This window comes from Halyomorpha halys, unplaced genomic scaffold (genome assembly GCF_000696795.3).
Source record: "Halyomorpha halys isolate HHAL.00 unplaced genomic scaffold, Hhal_1.1 Scaffold168.1, whole genome shotgun sequence".
NCBI classification, from domain to species: domain Eukaryota; kingdom Metazoa; phylum Arthropoda; class Insecta; order Hemiptera; family Pentatomidae; genus Halyomorpha; species Halyomorpha halys.
Genome location: NW_027111025.1, coordinates 128574 through 145748, shown reverse-complemented (window position 1 = coordinate 145748; position 17175 = coordinate 128574). Strand labels below are relative to the sequence as shown.

The window sequence follows — 17175 nt, the reverse complement described above, 5'->3', positions numbered from 1 at the left end:
ACAACTAACAACTAAAAAAAAAAAAAAAAAAAAACAACTAAAAATCAACATGTTGTTAATTTATTTTGGCAAATATTGTGAAAAAAAAACTAATCCTGCTAAGATAAACGTCAAAAACTTTTTCATAGCACATTAAACTAACTTTTATTTGAGGACTATTAGAAAATTTAATGCAGTAATTATTGATTTTTTTGGTATATATATTTCATGAAATGTTGCTTTTAAAAAAATTTTTATCTCAGGAACTATAGAAAGTAAACTGCTCTGTTAGAGCTCATATTTTAGTAAATTTTCTCTACTTTAAATGATGTTCTATTAGGTATAAATAGATGTTCTATTATATAAAATATGAAATAAATCTAATGGCTTATTAGATATAATATATGATGTTCTATTAAGTTTTCCAGAGTTGAAAGTAGTTTTTAAAAAATTATTTATTCGTGCCAACGTTACGACCTGAGTGTCAGGTCTTCATCATGGCTATGAAACAAAAAGTGATAAAAACCATCATTCAGAGAAACATTAAATTAAAAGGATTGATAACCATGGAATTAGACAGTAGCAGATTGATAACAATGAAAGATGAAATATAATATTATATTGGTAAGAAGATATGTATAAAATAAGATATGTAATTAGTGTCTAAAAAACTTAAAAACAATTTGAATCAACATATGGAACAATATGAAATTTTGTTCAATACGTTGATTCAAATTGTTTTTCAGTTTTTTTATACACTACTTACGTATGTTATATTATACATATCTTCTTACCTATATAATATTATATTTCATCTTTCACTGTTATCAATCTGCTACCGTCTAATTCCATGGTTATTAATCTAATATTTTTTATTTTCAATTCATTGTTATGTATATTTCTAAATTTGTATATTTCCTTTTAATTTTATGTTTCTCTGAATGAAGGTTGTTATCTCTTTTTGTTTTTTAGCACTGATAAAGACCTGAAACTCAAGTCAAAACGTTGGCATGAATAAATAATTTTTTGTTGTTTGTTGTTTTCTGACCGCACCCCCCGCCCCAACTTAATAAATTTATTGGTTTCATGATTATACAATGAATAAATAAAATCATCAAGAACAAAATATCAAAATATACTTCCACTAAAATAAAACTCACTGTTGATAAGAATAATAAAGGTAGGATCATGTGTGCTAGCTATGAATTGCAGAATTAAGTTGAAGTAGATAACAGATGTAGTAACGGTTGTTGGTATTATGGTTTCTTGGAGATAAGAAAGAAAATAGTGAATAAACAAACAGAGAGTAAAGACCAGGGACCCAGGGGAAGTGAGGGGTTTGAACGCCCAGAGCCCCACACCTTGTAAAAGTAAATAAATGACTTTTATTTACAGACTAATTTATTTATTTATTTAGGAAGCCCCCATACCCTCTCTTCCTCTTAGGTGATATTCCATACTTCCTCTTCCCTCTTTCAGCTCCCCCTCTCACCAAGGAGGTCTCCGTAATATTGTATTGTCCATGCCTATGTAATATCATATCACGCATGGCCCTTCAAGGATTAGATCTACTAGTAGGATAAGCCAATCAAACAGGAGAAAAATAGATAAACATTACAAAGCAGTTCATTACTTATTCTATTCCTGAATCCCTTAAATAAATCACTAAATAACTCACATGGGAGAAAATTATTAAGGATAACACTTAAAGGGGTCAAAGCAAATTGATATTATTTATCCTATTATTTAACCTACAAAAAGGTTTTTGTGCCATCATAAAAGTTATGTTGATTTTTTGACATAGTCAAATATCTTGCAGGAAATCAAATTTATACTTTCTTCATGTTAATGAAACATTTTTCAAGAGAATTATACAGTTTGGTAATTGCCATAGTATTCCCCATGAATAGTCTTATGACCTTGACCAGGAAAATAAACTAGGAAGGGAAAAGAATGAAATATATAATAAATGTTTCCCTCCTTAAAAGTTCCATGAGGGCTTTGGCGAAAGAGACTTCAATGTGAGAGGCCTCTAGTTCGGAGCTTATTGATATTAAGGATGTAGCGAAAATGGCAGAAAATATAATCCTGGAGTTTACTAATAGGAGGGAAAAATGAATAACTAAAAAAAAAATGTTAAAAAGATGACAACAAAAAATGAAAATATAGAAAAATAAAAACATTAAAGAACTAAAACAATAAGAAAAAAAAATCATGCTTTAATATTATGTATTTTAATATTTAGTTTCTATGCCTATGTTATATAAGAATAATAAGCAATCTCCTAATTAGTTTTAGTATGCTGTGTGCAATAACCCAATGCAGTTGGACAGTACTACATTTTTGAATAAAGTGTTCCTCTCTTCTTTCATCCTTTTGAATAAACAAATTCATATTTATTTATTTTTTCCAAAAGCCCCTATTTGAAATATAGTTTTGAATTTAACATAGCCTGTGTAATGTTGGCACTAGTATGAGTTAATGAACTTAAAAACTAGGCCTAAATCTATGAGTATTTACAATATATATAGATCACTACTGTCCAAGTGGCTATAATGCTGCATGTGTACACTGGTGGGGGCACTGATTGCGATGTCTGGAATAGTGGGTTAGTTTGATGTTTTAATGAGTCCAGGAATTTAAGATGTCTTCTTCTGATGAAATCTGGGACTTTTGGGACATCCAGTAATTTGTGAAGAATTGGTGGTTTCTCCTGCTTCCATGCTGTAGTCCGTACGATCTTCTGCAGCATGGAAGTTTGAAAGTTTTGTAGATGGCCCTGTGTAGCATCGGTGAAGTGGATGAAAAGGGGCACCATATAGAAGCGCTGGAGGGGGGATGCTCTTGTGGATTTGAAGTTTTAACCAGAGGGAAAGGGCCGATGATGTTAAGAGATGGTGTAGACGGCAGGATTTATTTTTGATTTTTTTCGTTTTCTAATATATAATGAGTGACAGCTTACAGCTCAACTATGTATAATGAAATTTGCAAACCTTAATGGTGAGAGAAAAAATAATTATATTGAAATAAAAATCCAAGACTCAACTTAAAAAGAAACCATCTAGAAAATGATGTTAAAATGAAAGTTCTGTGGAAAAAAAAAAATTAGTCATTCATTACTATAGCGTTATTAGTGTGCAGGGATCCAGAATGAAAATATAATTAATACAGGGAGAAACAAAAAATTAAATTTTTCTCAATTTTTTTAAAACTTTTATTTCTTCGGTATAACATCATTTTTCCTAGCTACATATTATATATCAACTGTGTTTTAATTTGATAAAAAATAACTAAATCCCCAAAAATTTTTTAAATGAAATAAATTGAAGATCGTTTTGAAATAAAATACTGATAGATTAAAGTAAATAAAGATTGTTTAAAACAGAATACAGACCATTTCTTGATGATGTTTACAGTGATATATGTTCCCTTATATTTGTATATACAGGTTGTTGTTTTTGTATAATATCATATTTCAGACATTAGAATCAGGTTTGAAGAAATTAGGGGAAGATTAAAAAAAAATTTGTGTCACTTTGTATGTGTTCATGTGTTCATGCGTAGGAATCTGTGTTTGGTTCTGAATGCATCTTAGTTATTCTTGTGAAGTATGGGTACTTGTTGACAATTCTGAGACATTTGTTTTAGTGTACTTGAAGTTTATTTAATTTGGTTGCTTTAAAGTAATTAAGAAGTGCGGGACTGCTTTACAAACTCCGTAATTCCTACCTCCTACATACTTTCTCATCATCCATTCCTTCCTCATTGATAGATTATCCCATCAATTGTGGTTCACTCACAATGGTTCCAATTCATCCATCTATTCTCAGTCCGCTAGTGTTCCTCAAGGTAGTATCCTCGGTCCCATCCTCTATACCATCTATACAGCTGACATCCCAACCAATCCTAACACTATCCTCACCATGTATGCCGATGACACATGTGTGCTCGCAGCTAATAATAACCCTTTAATTGCAACCCAAACTCTCCAATCCCATATCACAGCCATCGAAGAATGATGTCGTAATTGGAGGATTAAAATAAACCCCAACAAATCACCTTTACCCTGCATTGTAAACCTACTGGCTGCCCTACAGTATCCTTTAATAATGTTACTCTTACCCTTGTTGAACAGATCCGCTACCTTCAACATCTGGATAAATGACTAACCTGTAATCCTCACACAAGACTGAAAAGAAAAGAAACTGCACGTAAATTTTGACTATTACAGCTTTTACTCTACCAACGGTCTAAACTTCCAATTTATTACAAAAGACTGATCTACATGACTGTAATAAGGACAATCTGGACATATGGAGTTAAGCTTGGGGGATCCACTAAACCTTCGAATTCCTGTTGTATCCAATCCTTACAATCCAAAATCCTTCATAAAATCCTCAATGCTCCTTACTTTGTCACAAATAAAATCATACATAAAGACCTTAATATTCCATATGTAACCAAACTAGCCTGAACCAGATATCATTCCTTCCATTATAAACTCTCTAACCACCCAAACCCACTAGTTTCTAACCTTCCCCTCTCTTCCATTCCTGACAATCCTTCGATGCGCCTAAAAAGAAGATGACCACGAGATCTGCTAATGTAATAACGTCATTAGAATGCTACCAATGGGTAGTTTCTCTACACGCCTGTATCGCTCCATTATAACTGAGATCAAATTTACTGAATGCATTGTTATGTACAGTTTTAGATTTCAATTCAGATAAAAGATAAAAAAAAAAATTAAGAAGTGGATGCTGATTTTTTTTTATTGCTTGAGATTGAGAAAATAATAAACATGTTTAAGAAAAAAATAAAATTTTTATTAGTCCAACAAGAGAGTTGTGAATTTTTTTAGCTCAAAAAGGATGCCACGGTGAAAAAAGTTTGAGAACTGCTGCTGTGAAGAACCATACTCTTACAAGACAGGTGAAATCAGGGTAATCCAGCAAAGTGTGTAAGCATTCTGTTTATTTTATTTAAAAACAAATTTGATCCTTTTTTCTCAACTTTATTCTTTTCAAAACCTTCCAACGTTTCGACCCTCAGGTCATTTTCAAGGATACCTTTACTTTGTTGTCATTTTCTCTTTTAAAATTCTTAAAAATGCCGGCTAATTGCCTTTGTCCCATATATAACTCTTTCTTAAATTTAAAACTTGTACTAACCACTTCTCTTCTTTCTTTCATTTACATTTGCAAACTTTAAACAGAACCTACCTTCAAGGATTGAAAAAGTAGGACCACTTTGTTCTTTCCATAAGGAAAGAATGATGAAAAATCCAAAGATGTTTTAATTGCAATGCAGGTAGATATAATTCTTAAAAAGTTCACAGGAATAAATGCAAAAATCATAGTTACAGTTGAGACTAATAGCTAAAATTGTCATGGGTATATTTATCTACTAATGGTATAAAATTGTTATAGAATGATTATTTATTAATGGTTCATTCATAACTTATGAATGGGTCGTTCAAATAATCCATGACAATTTTAGCTATTAGTTTCAAATATAGCTAATTTTTCCCCATCTCTGCTTCAAATCTAATATTCCTAAGGATGGTGTGGTAAGCTAGGCTTATCTAGGATTATTCGTTAGTGGGATCTGTTAAATTGGTTCAGATATTTTGTTGGGACTATGAGATCAGAAACATTTATAATCAAACAAATACACATTTTACAAAATAAAAAACATCACAGACGAAAGGGAGTCACTCAATATTTATAGATTAATAAGTTATTTTTTGTTTAATGATAAGGCTCACACCTTTAAAATATTCCTTTGTCATGATCTAGATACATTTTTGTAATCTTGTTTTAGTTTATTTTTTCAAAAAAATAAAATTTATTTACTATTTACTAAAAATTAATAAATTTTGGACAATAAATGAAAAAGAAACAAATACTAAAGAATGAGTAAGTAGCAGAAAATTTAAATAACAGATAAATTGAGAGGAATTATTTTCCAAACAGAAGTGGAAATAAGTCTCTCAAAAAAACTTTCTATTATATTAGTAGAATAAATGATTGATTAGACTGAAGTTATAATATAAATGACTAGTAGATTAGATAAAATAAACAAGTACATATTACGAATCAGGTAAAAGAAAGAATACAATATGAAAATACTAATAATAATCAAACTGATATGTTTTTTTGCATGAAAAATTCCAAAACATTAGTCATTAAAGTTCAACCAATGAGATAAATGATGTATCTTTAAAATAAAATAAGTTAAATAATGTATTATGTGTTTTTGTACTTAACCCAAATTAGATCTTATTCTAATATTTTTTTATAACCACTTATTATTTTATTACATAGCTTAAAATAGTGGCATATTTTAATGTATTACTTATATGTTTTACTTTTTTACATTAGTCAAACTTTGCATTCCTAAAGCTTCATGGCTATTTAATAGTATTTTTCAAAAGTTGAAAGTACAGGTTTGATTCTTATTAGGTACAGCAGTTCTAAATACGACCCACTGATTGGTCCATATATGGCCCACCTTTGATATATAAATATATACGTTTTGATGGGCTTTAATGAATTTCACTATTCAGATAAGAATATCACATGATTTATGTTACCAGTAATTGTAATTAACACTTTTCAGAAAGTTCATTGCAGGAAAAATACAAAAGAAAGCTGGTTACGAAATAAATAAACATTTACATAAAACTATTTTTATGTTACAACTCTTACCAGAACTATAAATTAAATTTTTGATAATGGAAAAAAAATTTCACACCATCATAATTAATTTTTTTTTTAATATGAAGTTGCCTTCTCTTTTCCTCTTAAATGCTATTTTTATGTCTTATACAACAGAACTACTATGATCGAGAACCCTATTACTCTTAGGGGCTATCAGAGCTCTGAGACTATCAGAACTTCTCATCAAAAGTATTAAAACTATCTCCTTCTGAAAAATAATTTTTTTTTTTAACAAATTAAAATTCAAAATCTAATATTTAGGTTTGTTTCGGGAAAGAAACCAGGTTTCTACCCGGTATCATACAATTTCTAAGACAGTAATTTGTACTAAATATAAGATCAAGGTAAATTTTCAAATTATTCCAGATATAGATCATATCATTCGAAGATTGACTTATTATTCTCCACGAAGAAACTGGTATAAATTGGACCCTTTACCAAATACTGGTTCTCTTCAGAAGAGGAGGGGTTAATAAACTGACATAAAGTGTTGAACACTCAATACTGTGTTAAACTTAATAAAATATGCTAAATTAAATATATTTTTTTATTTATAAAAACAAGTATATTTGTAAATATATCAAGATAATTATAAAAGACAGGTATAAATTGGCAAAATGACTTTAAACTACAAAATTTCGATTGAGATTTATAAAATCAAATAGTTACTCACACTGTAATATGTGTCAAGATCAGTAGTGACTCAGGTATGGCTTCTACCATTTCACGGAGAAACATAAATCATTGTCATCAATTTTTTTTTTTTTTACAGAAAGCTTCCCATCTTCTATCAATTCCCTATAAACAAAATAATTTAATATATATAAAATAGGTATTTTTTTGTTTTAAATTAATTATATTGTTTTTAATATAAACAGAATTAGCCAGAAGATAGCAACACTAAAATTAATTTATTTATCTAGTTCTTAAGAATCTAAATCATCAAGAGACATCCAATTATAAATTTTATGTTTAACTTTACAATGTGCTTATGGAATATTTTCGAAAGGCACAAAAATGAAAAAAATTAATCATTATATCAAAGGATCAGTATTTTCCGAACTATATTCACAACGTGAAATATTATTTAATGATTGGAGAAGTTTGTCGGGGGGTGCAGTCAGCAAAGAACAACATAAATAAACAAAACCATATTTATTTGTTTTATGCCGACGTTTCGACCTGAGTTTCAGGTCTTCATCAGGGGTTGTGGCGTAGAAGGCAGGTTTGTAACTCAAGTTATACTTATACTTATTCTTCAGTTACAAACCTGCCTTCTACGTCACAACCCCTGATGAAGACCTGAAACTCAGGTCGAAACGTCGGGATAAAATAAATAAATATGGTTTTGTTTATTTATGTTGTTCTTTGCTGACTGCACCCCCCGACAAACTTCTCCAATCATTAATCTACGGTCAACTATCTACACCTCATTAAATATTATTTAAGTTTGAAAAGAATTTTAATGTATTAGAAAGTATATACAACTCCTTAAAAATTAAGTCTCTGACTGATTATAATATGGTATTGAATAATAATCTACAAAAATATCATATTTTGACATGTTTCCCTTATAAAATCCTTTGTAAAGCATTATGAAATTCACTAAGAAATATTTTTTACCTTAAAATTTACATCTTTTTTCGAAAGTAGATTTAAAAAAATGAATAAGCCCAAATCTATTATGCTTATTTTTCTTAAGTACAGAATATTAATTTTTACTTTGTCATGAACAATATTTAATATCAGAAGGTACTTATTCTATATTTATTAACAAACATTACGTCAATAGCTCTTGTCAGAGAAGAAAACACAATTATAAGCGAAACTTTTATTTTATTATGTTTCATTGTTTCAGCTTAAGTTGTAGGCCCTCATTAGGGTTAAGTAAAAATTACATTTTTTTTTCTTACATTCTTTTTAGCCCTGATGAAAGTATACAACTTACACCAAATCGTGGACATATAATACAAAAATTAGTTTCAATTATTAGTATGTTTTCTTCACCGACATATTCTTCTCTCCCTGATCAGCTTCTTTCAATGATTCAATGAAAATCATGATTACTTTTCGTATTAGAAACTCTTGTTTTACCTTCGATTACCCAATAAGAGACACTCGGTGGTAAAACATGATAACTGAAAAAATGAAAACTTTCACAATGTTTATTAATTACAATATATTGCCTTCAAACAGGAGTCAATTATCATAATGTTATACCAACACCTGCAAACCTGGAAATGCTTCGCAATCACAAGATTTATAGATTTATTGAAGATTGATGTAAATGAATTTAGTTATTTACACATTTGATTAATGATTGAATCAATTGCCTATAATATCTATTTAGTTTATAGCGTTAAATAACTTATATGATAAAAATATATAGTAAAAAAAGAAAATTATGGCAATAAATTTTTTGTACTAACATTTGGATTAGATAAAATGCAGAGGGGTTATGAACGATTATATGAACAATGGTCACAGAAAAAACATCCTCCAAATAAATCAAGGTGAAAAATTTCTAATTTTTGATTTCTTTGAAAAATGGTATTTAAAGATTTCAGATGATGCTATAAATGAATTTACATAAAATCATTTTTTTTTTACCTTGTTTACTGAAATCTTCATCATGTTTTTTAAATTTTTAGAGAATAAAAAATCATTTAATAGAATCAGCAATACATTTTTCTAATTCTTCAGAAAGAGACAAATCGATATGCATATAATAACCACAAAACAATTGTCTGAGTTACGCGCCAAAATGCTTAATTTTGTTAATTACCTTTTTTTTTTTTTTACAAAAAAATCGGAACAGTCTCTAATCTTCCCCAGAAAATCTTAAACATTTATCAGAAAACCCGATTTTCTAAAATTTCTTTCACAAATCTACGTGATCAGCCCTAAATAATTACTTAGAATTTATTACCACTATAGGAGGCTGTGGATTTTTTCAGAAATCTTGGCTGCTTCTGTTCTATTTCAATGAAATCAGCTTAAGTTTTAATTTCATAGTATATTGATAAACTTGTTATAAGAATCATATCTGGAAAGAACAAATATAATGGAAAAAGGATCTAAAACATATTATTTTTCATTTTAATATTAGGTATTATAATGATTAAATTCTTAATTATCAAATCCTAAATGAATGTTTTTACAAAATTTTGCTAAAAAAGATAATTTAAAAGATGATACTGTAATTAAAAACGTAATTATTATAGATTACCTATTCTTAACCATTAACTTATAATTTTAATCACAGAATTTATCAAAATACTTAATTAGAAGAAGTATTACTAATCCTACAATTAGTAATACAATTACTAATTCTTTTATGCAATTATAACACTTGAAGTATTAATTCAAGCTGGTTCATTGGTTCACTGATAGTGACTTTAGGAACTTAATTTTTTTTTCTCATGTTAAGTGATTCAATTGGCTTAATTATACACTAGCTATCAAAATATTCTTAATGAAGTAAAGTGTAATGTTTAAATTCTATCAAACTTCCCATAATCTAATTGTAATTTCCCAAATATAAATTTAGGTACTTATAAAATCTAATTATATATTTCTTTCTCTTTTTCACTGAATACCTTTCTTCAGACTTTATTCATGCATCAAATAAGGTTTACTATTTTAAATACATGTATTTTCAAGACTCTTCTAAACATAACTTTGTATGAAGTTTTGTTTAAACATACTTCATATTTATATTATTTTTACAAGAGACAATAATTTTTTGTTTAAGGAATCATTTATATAAAAGAAAATATTCGAAGGAAATAAGATTTCTTTACATTAGAAATGATGAAATGAATTTCTGAACTCGACTGGTTATTTTATCAGGCATTCAATAATTACCTAATTTGACAGTTACATCTGTTTGATGTGGATATTATTGAAAAGAAGCTGATGTAAGTAAACTTTAACATTTATCATTAATCATTAGTCATTTATTAATAAACAATGAGATTGTTTTGTTTTAAAACATGGTAACTGCATTTTTATATGAATTAAAGTTTTTGGCCTCACTGGCTATTAAAGGCTGATTTCAGAAATTGTTTATAGAGTCTGAAATTTATTTTCATTTGAGAATAATGTTGGTATTAGGTTTTGGCAAGTGATTCATGTTTGAACATAAAACATTGTAATTAACAAACATTTTAACATAGTAAATGTTTCCATTTTTTCCAGTTACCAGGTTTTACAACTCAATGGTCCTGAATATATTCAAGGAAATGATTGTTGGGAAGGATGGTCAGAAATAATAAATTGTTGGATTGGGGGTAAGAAAATAATAGATAATAAGTATAATATGAAATGATTTTGAAAAGGTAGTCGTCAGTTTGAAATTGATAAAAGCATTATAAATATGGAGCTTAAAATATAAACCGAATTAATTTATAATGAGGTGTAGATAGTTGACCGTAGATTAATAATTGGAGAAGATGATCAGAGGGTGTGGTCAGCAAAAAGAACATAAATAAACAAAAAATTATTTATTCATGCTAACGTTTCGACCTGAGTTTCAGGACTTTATAAGGGAGCTTGTAGCAATGGGGTTCTAGTTAAAATTGAACAGTCATAAAACAGTTTTAGCTAGGACCCCTTTGCTACAAGCTCCCCAATGAAGATCTGAAACTCAGGTCAAAACGTCGACATGAATAAATAATTAGTTGTTTATTTTTGTTCTTTTTGCTGAATTCCCTCCCTCCCTCCAACCATTTTCTCCAATGAATTAATTTAGTTCTGCCTGTCAAGATTGTTGACTAAAAATTGATTTAAAATAGAATGGAATAAGGTTAATGAACCATAGTTAAAACTATAGACTTTTCATATATATATATATGTATACATAGTTGACCGTAAAAATTTAAATATAAGAAGATGGTTAGGGTTGCGGTCAAAAAAAGAACAAATAGTTTATAACTATTTTAATGTCCGACGTTTCGCCCCACTTTGCAGGGCTTCATCAAGGCTAAAAAGATACAAATAATTGTTTATTCAAGTTTATTTTATATTGATACTATTTTATGTCTTCCTTCCTTTTATTTATATGTAATTTCTTATCACTTTATTTTTACATAATATTTATCCTAGCTTAAATTACCTTATTGTATCTTATTGTTGTAATATTCTCAGTTTTTTTTGTATCTTTTTAGCCCTGATGAAGCTCTGAAAAGTGGGGCAAAACGTCGGACATTAAAATAGTGATAAACTATTTGTTCTTTTTTTGACCGCAACCCTGACCATCCTATATTTATATAGACTTTTCAGATTTGATTCTTGTAATTCTAAAAAGTTATATTTATTTTTTTATTGACACAAAAATATGGAATCAATTATTTGTGATTATATATTTGTTTTTAAGTAAAAAAGAGATTTAAAGCTTGTGGATGAAGAATGGTTAACCCGGCAGGAGTGTCCTACTTTTTTGTCCCCTGATCATTTAACTCATGGTAGACAATTTGTACTATTTTTTTATATAATTGAAATTGATGATTGAATAATTGATTGTGAATTGTAAATTATAGCTCTACCATCAGGGGCTTAAGAACCAAGATTTTAAACAGAATGTAATAAAGATAATGGACCATAGTTTAGTTATATAAATTTTTCAGATGAAATTCATAATTCCAAAAACTATAGAATCTTAAGAAGTAAAATAAACAGTATGTAAATGGACTGCTTTATTAATGCTAAGAAAAATTATTCATCAATAATAGAGGATGTGGAGGAAAATATCTGCTGAGAGTATAAACAGATTAAAAAATTAGAAAAAAGAAATGGATATATTATTTTTTTTTATACCTTACCTGATGTTTTAGTGTTAGCTGAAAGGTTTTAACTGGTAAATGCATTATTATACTGCCTTTTGAGCAACATAATTATAAAATATTTTGTAGGGGGGATCCCTTTAGCCCGAAGTTAGGAGTGAAAGTAGGCCGCACAATGTTTAATTTCTGGCTTAGTGGTTAGGGATGGACGATCCTGGATCAGAACGGAAATAAGCAAATTTTGGCTAAAGGTAAGAGTGAGCAAAAGTTAAATTACCTATTTCTGCCTATTTTAATCACTATTCTTTGACGTTTTATTATATTGAATTAGTAATAGTAGAAGATATTTGAGATTAAAAAACAAAAAAAAAATTAATAAATTCAAAGAAAAGTATATAAATCTTGACCTTTTAATGAAAGCTCAATTAGCAGCTGATTTTGTACATTAAAAATATTTTAGTTCTAATTATCTGTTGAAACAATTGTCTTATCTTGTTTTTCTTAAGCTGATGAAGACAACTCACACTAAAATGTTGGAAGATATTAAATTTCATTAAATAAACATTGAATTTCATTGCTTATATCTTCTTCTTCTTCCTTCATCCCATTCAAATGGCCAAATCTGAGAATGAAGGAATAAAGTCGGTGATACTCATGAGATCTGAGCTGTTGCCGAACAGCTTGGTCACGAAGTCAGTTGGCTCAGGCCATCTCTACCTCCATTGATCCTCAATGAGTACGGATGTTTGGAGAATGTGTTCAGTAGTCTGTTCACCTCTTCTACATTCACACAGAGGAGTTGGACCAATTTTAAATTTTTGTAGAAGCGAGAGTTGATTCAATTATGTCTAGTTCTAAGCTGGAAAATTAATACATATAACCTCCTTGAAGATGTGTAGTGTGGATTTCTGGGTTTGAAGTCTGAATGTTGATTATTCCACCTCTGCTGAACCACTGCTTTATTAGTGGTTTTAGCTTTCTCCAGTCGAGGTATGGTGGCGGTTTGAGGTAATATGGAGCTCTCCTTCGCAAGTTTATCAACCAGTTCTTAGCTCCATCTGCATTCCTAATTGCATTTTTGGTTGAACTATCCGTGAAGATTCTGGCCCATGAGTGTTCTGGTTAGGTGGAGTTTATGAATTCAAGCTACAGTAAACAAAAATAATTTGCAACTATTTTTATTTTTCTTGAAAGCAGCCATTACCATTTCCTTCTAATTCACATATAGTTAATCATCTTTATATAATATAATATTTATTTATACTAGTTTCAGTCTCACTTATTATTGATTTAACTAAAATCAATAATAATAAGGTCCTTATCTACTAATGCAGTCTGGCTTTTTATTATATCAATATTCCATTTTACCACTAAAATCTTCTAAAATATCTCTTATTTTGTGAAAAATCATCACAAATATTCATTCAACGATTATAGCCATGTAGAAGAAATTTGAAATAATTGTTTGGATTCAATGGTTCTCATAAAAATATCAGATAACCCTGATATTTCTCCTCTGAATTCCTCTCCTTACTGAATTCCTCTCCTTACTGAATTCCTCCTCTCCTGCCCTTCATGTTAGCCTTACTTATCTGACTGTACAGATGATTATAGTGAGTAGGTTGGTCGATGTACAACATGCCACATTCTCACAAAAGGAAATCATAACACACAAAAAAGGCAATACTTACCCGCCGGAGGGGGCACGGGTTTACATAGAAGAATTAGGCATAGAACTAAGCTTCTCACTTGGCAAGCACTCGACTGTCTTTCAGGTAGAAGTATTTGCCATCTTGTCAGGTTGGCCGATGTACGATCTGTCACAATCTCACTAGAGGAAATAATAACGCAAAAAAAAGGGAATACGATCCTATATCACTTTTGCAATATTAGATTAAAACGGGAAGAGAAAATTTAAGTTAGTTTAATCGAGTTATATTTAAAAAGCACCTGATATTAAAGAATGGCATGAAAATGGGAAGAAATGAAATATTTTTAATGCACAAAATCAGTTGCTAATTGAGTTTCCATAATTAAGTTCAGATGTATATAATTTTCTGTGCATTCATACACTCACTTTTTTTTTTAAATCTCAAATATCTTGTACTGTTACTATTACAATATAATAAAACATTAAACAATAGTGATTGAAATAAGTAGGTAATTAAACTTTTGCTCATTTCTACCTTAAGCCAAAATTCATAATGAACAGCTCCAATCTATTTCTTTTCCTTTCTATCTGAGGTCATCCCAGGCCATTGGTAAAGGTCTGGGAACCACTAAGCCAGCAATTGAACAATATGCGGCCTCTGGCCCTCCCCACTCTTGAAAATATTTCATAATTATGTTGCTTAAAATTGCATTTTAAGGGAGTGTAATAATGGATTCACCAGTTAAAAACTTTCAGCTAAAACTAAAACCTCAGGTAATGTATGAAAAAATATACTTTAACTAGACCTGGCGATGCTATTGCTATATTTGAGTATCTATTAATTGAACACTCTTGAAACTGTGATATCAATTAATTTATAGATGAAGTGATAAAACAGTAACTATAGTAACATAAATGGTAACAGCTAAATTCTGCTATGCTTAAAAATGCTTAATTTTATTAATAACTTTTTTTTTTTACTGAAAAAATTGGGCCAGCCTATAATCTTCTTGGGAGAATTCTGAACATTTAGTAAAAAGGGCCTTCACAATCGGATGAACGGTATGGCAGTGCATAAAGTACGAACAAACAAATATTCATTTTTATATATTACATAAGGTATAAGTATAATACATAAAGTATAAATAAGGTATAACAGAGTACCAATTCAGGACCATTGCCCTGAGCTGTTCCTCATTTTTCATGTCATTATTTTCATTTCTTGATCTTTATATGTTTCGAAAAACTTCAGAATTTACCATCTTGCATCTTTAGTCCATGTCATATATCTTGCCCGTCTCCATTTCTTTCCTCTAATTTTTTATTCAGCTTATTCTCCCAGAATATTTTTCCTTCCATATCCACCACAATTAATGAATAACTTTTCTTATAAGAATTTCATCTGAAAAGTTTGTATGACTAAACTATGGTTCATTATATTTATTACATTCTGTTTTAAATCAATTTCTAGTTATTAATCTTGAAAGGCAGAACTAAATTGATTCAGTTTATATTTAAGCTCCATGGTTATAATGCTTTTATTAATTTCAAACTTAAGACTGACTTTTCAAAACTATTACATATTATACATATTGTCCTATTATGTTTTACTGCTTTGCAAATAAAATATTTAGGAAAGGAAATACGGTCTATATTGATTTTTTGTGAAAAATTATTTAGTTTTCTAGTAATTCTTTTAAGAATTATTTATACACATTTAAATTCATAGTGTACAAAGATATTGATAGTATTGCAATTATCATCTACCTCTTTTTTCCTTCTACTTTGTCTTCTGAATATTAAATGGTCAAACACTTTTCCTACAGGTATTGTTTATACTTCTATGAAACTCAACTATTGTTCATCCTTTTTTTCAATTGAACACTTAATGGTGTGGAACAATTCATCTAATTGGGTATGATTTTTTGGCTATTATTGGCTTTCATATCTATGGTTGTGTTACAACTACTATAAGATAAAATAACTTTAGAAAAAATATAATCTCCAATAAATAATTCAATATTTTTGTATTAATAAGAAATTAAATATTAACAATTTGAATTGTTTTTGCTGTAGAAATGACCAGTTTTCCTGGTAAATAGTCTAACATAATCAGTTCATTTATATATCTTACAAAAGGGATATTTCATTGCCCTAAATATCCAAGAACTATAAATTTTCTCTCAATAGAAAATTAGTGGGTTTTGTTTTGCAAATGACCATGATTTTATATCCAAAAATAATTTATACCTAATATTCAAGGAATAGATTAAGTGATAGAAGTATAGTATAGTGCTTATCACAATGGCTCTGAAAACTTCTTTAAATTACATATTTTTTTTTTTAGTTTTTGGACCTGCTGATTTGTGTTTTAACTTATGTATTCCTTTAAATTATTTCTTTTAACTTATCTATTCATCAAAGTAATTCTTTTAACTAAATTTTTGTTTTGTTTTTTCCTAAACCTATATATTTATTTGTTTCTTTGTATAAACTGATCTGCTGTGGTGACTATTATGTCTTTGGTTTGACTTTACATGGCTGTCTCATGATAAATTTGTTTAACGGATTGAACGTGGATAGGGGAGGTCTGAGAGAGTGAGATAGGGAGAATAAAATTGTCATTGGGGCCTCCTCGTGTTGTTACACCATGGTTATTTTTTTTATTTTCAAAACCTCTTTTATTGATAAATATGTATATACAATACGGATTATAAATTATTACAATAGAAATAATATACAATACAATATACAGTTTTTCTTGTTTTGCTTTACGGCATTATAAGATCAGCAAAACATGGTCAGCTGAAGGCGGTTTTTTTTTTTTTTTTTTTTTTTTTTCCCGAACCCTCTAAAAAACAGAAATAAAATGTGAATTAGTACTGCATTACTGTGTAAGAAAGAAAAAGTAATTCGTGTTATGTCTTACCTTTTACTACCTTTGGTATTTTAAGGTTACCTGTTATTTTTAATTTTACATATGAGTTATCCAGACACCATGGTTAAAATAGAGTAAACCTATATATACCCTCATCCCCCC

General features: G+C 29.0%; 1 protein-coding gene across 1 annotated transcript in view; it reads right to left on the bottom strand.

Moving 5' to 3' along the window:
* cnc (cap-n-collar) overlaps positions 1-7492 on the bottom strand; it is a 470532-nt gene extending 463040 nt beyond the window's left edge. The window contains exon 1 of the mRNA XM_067049122.1: positions 7375-7492. The gene's annotated coding sequence lies outside the window, so the exon portion shown is untranslated. The remainder of the gene's footprint in view (positions 1-7374) is intronic.
* Between the last annotated feature and the right edge of the window lie 9683 nt (positions 7493-17175).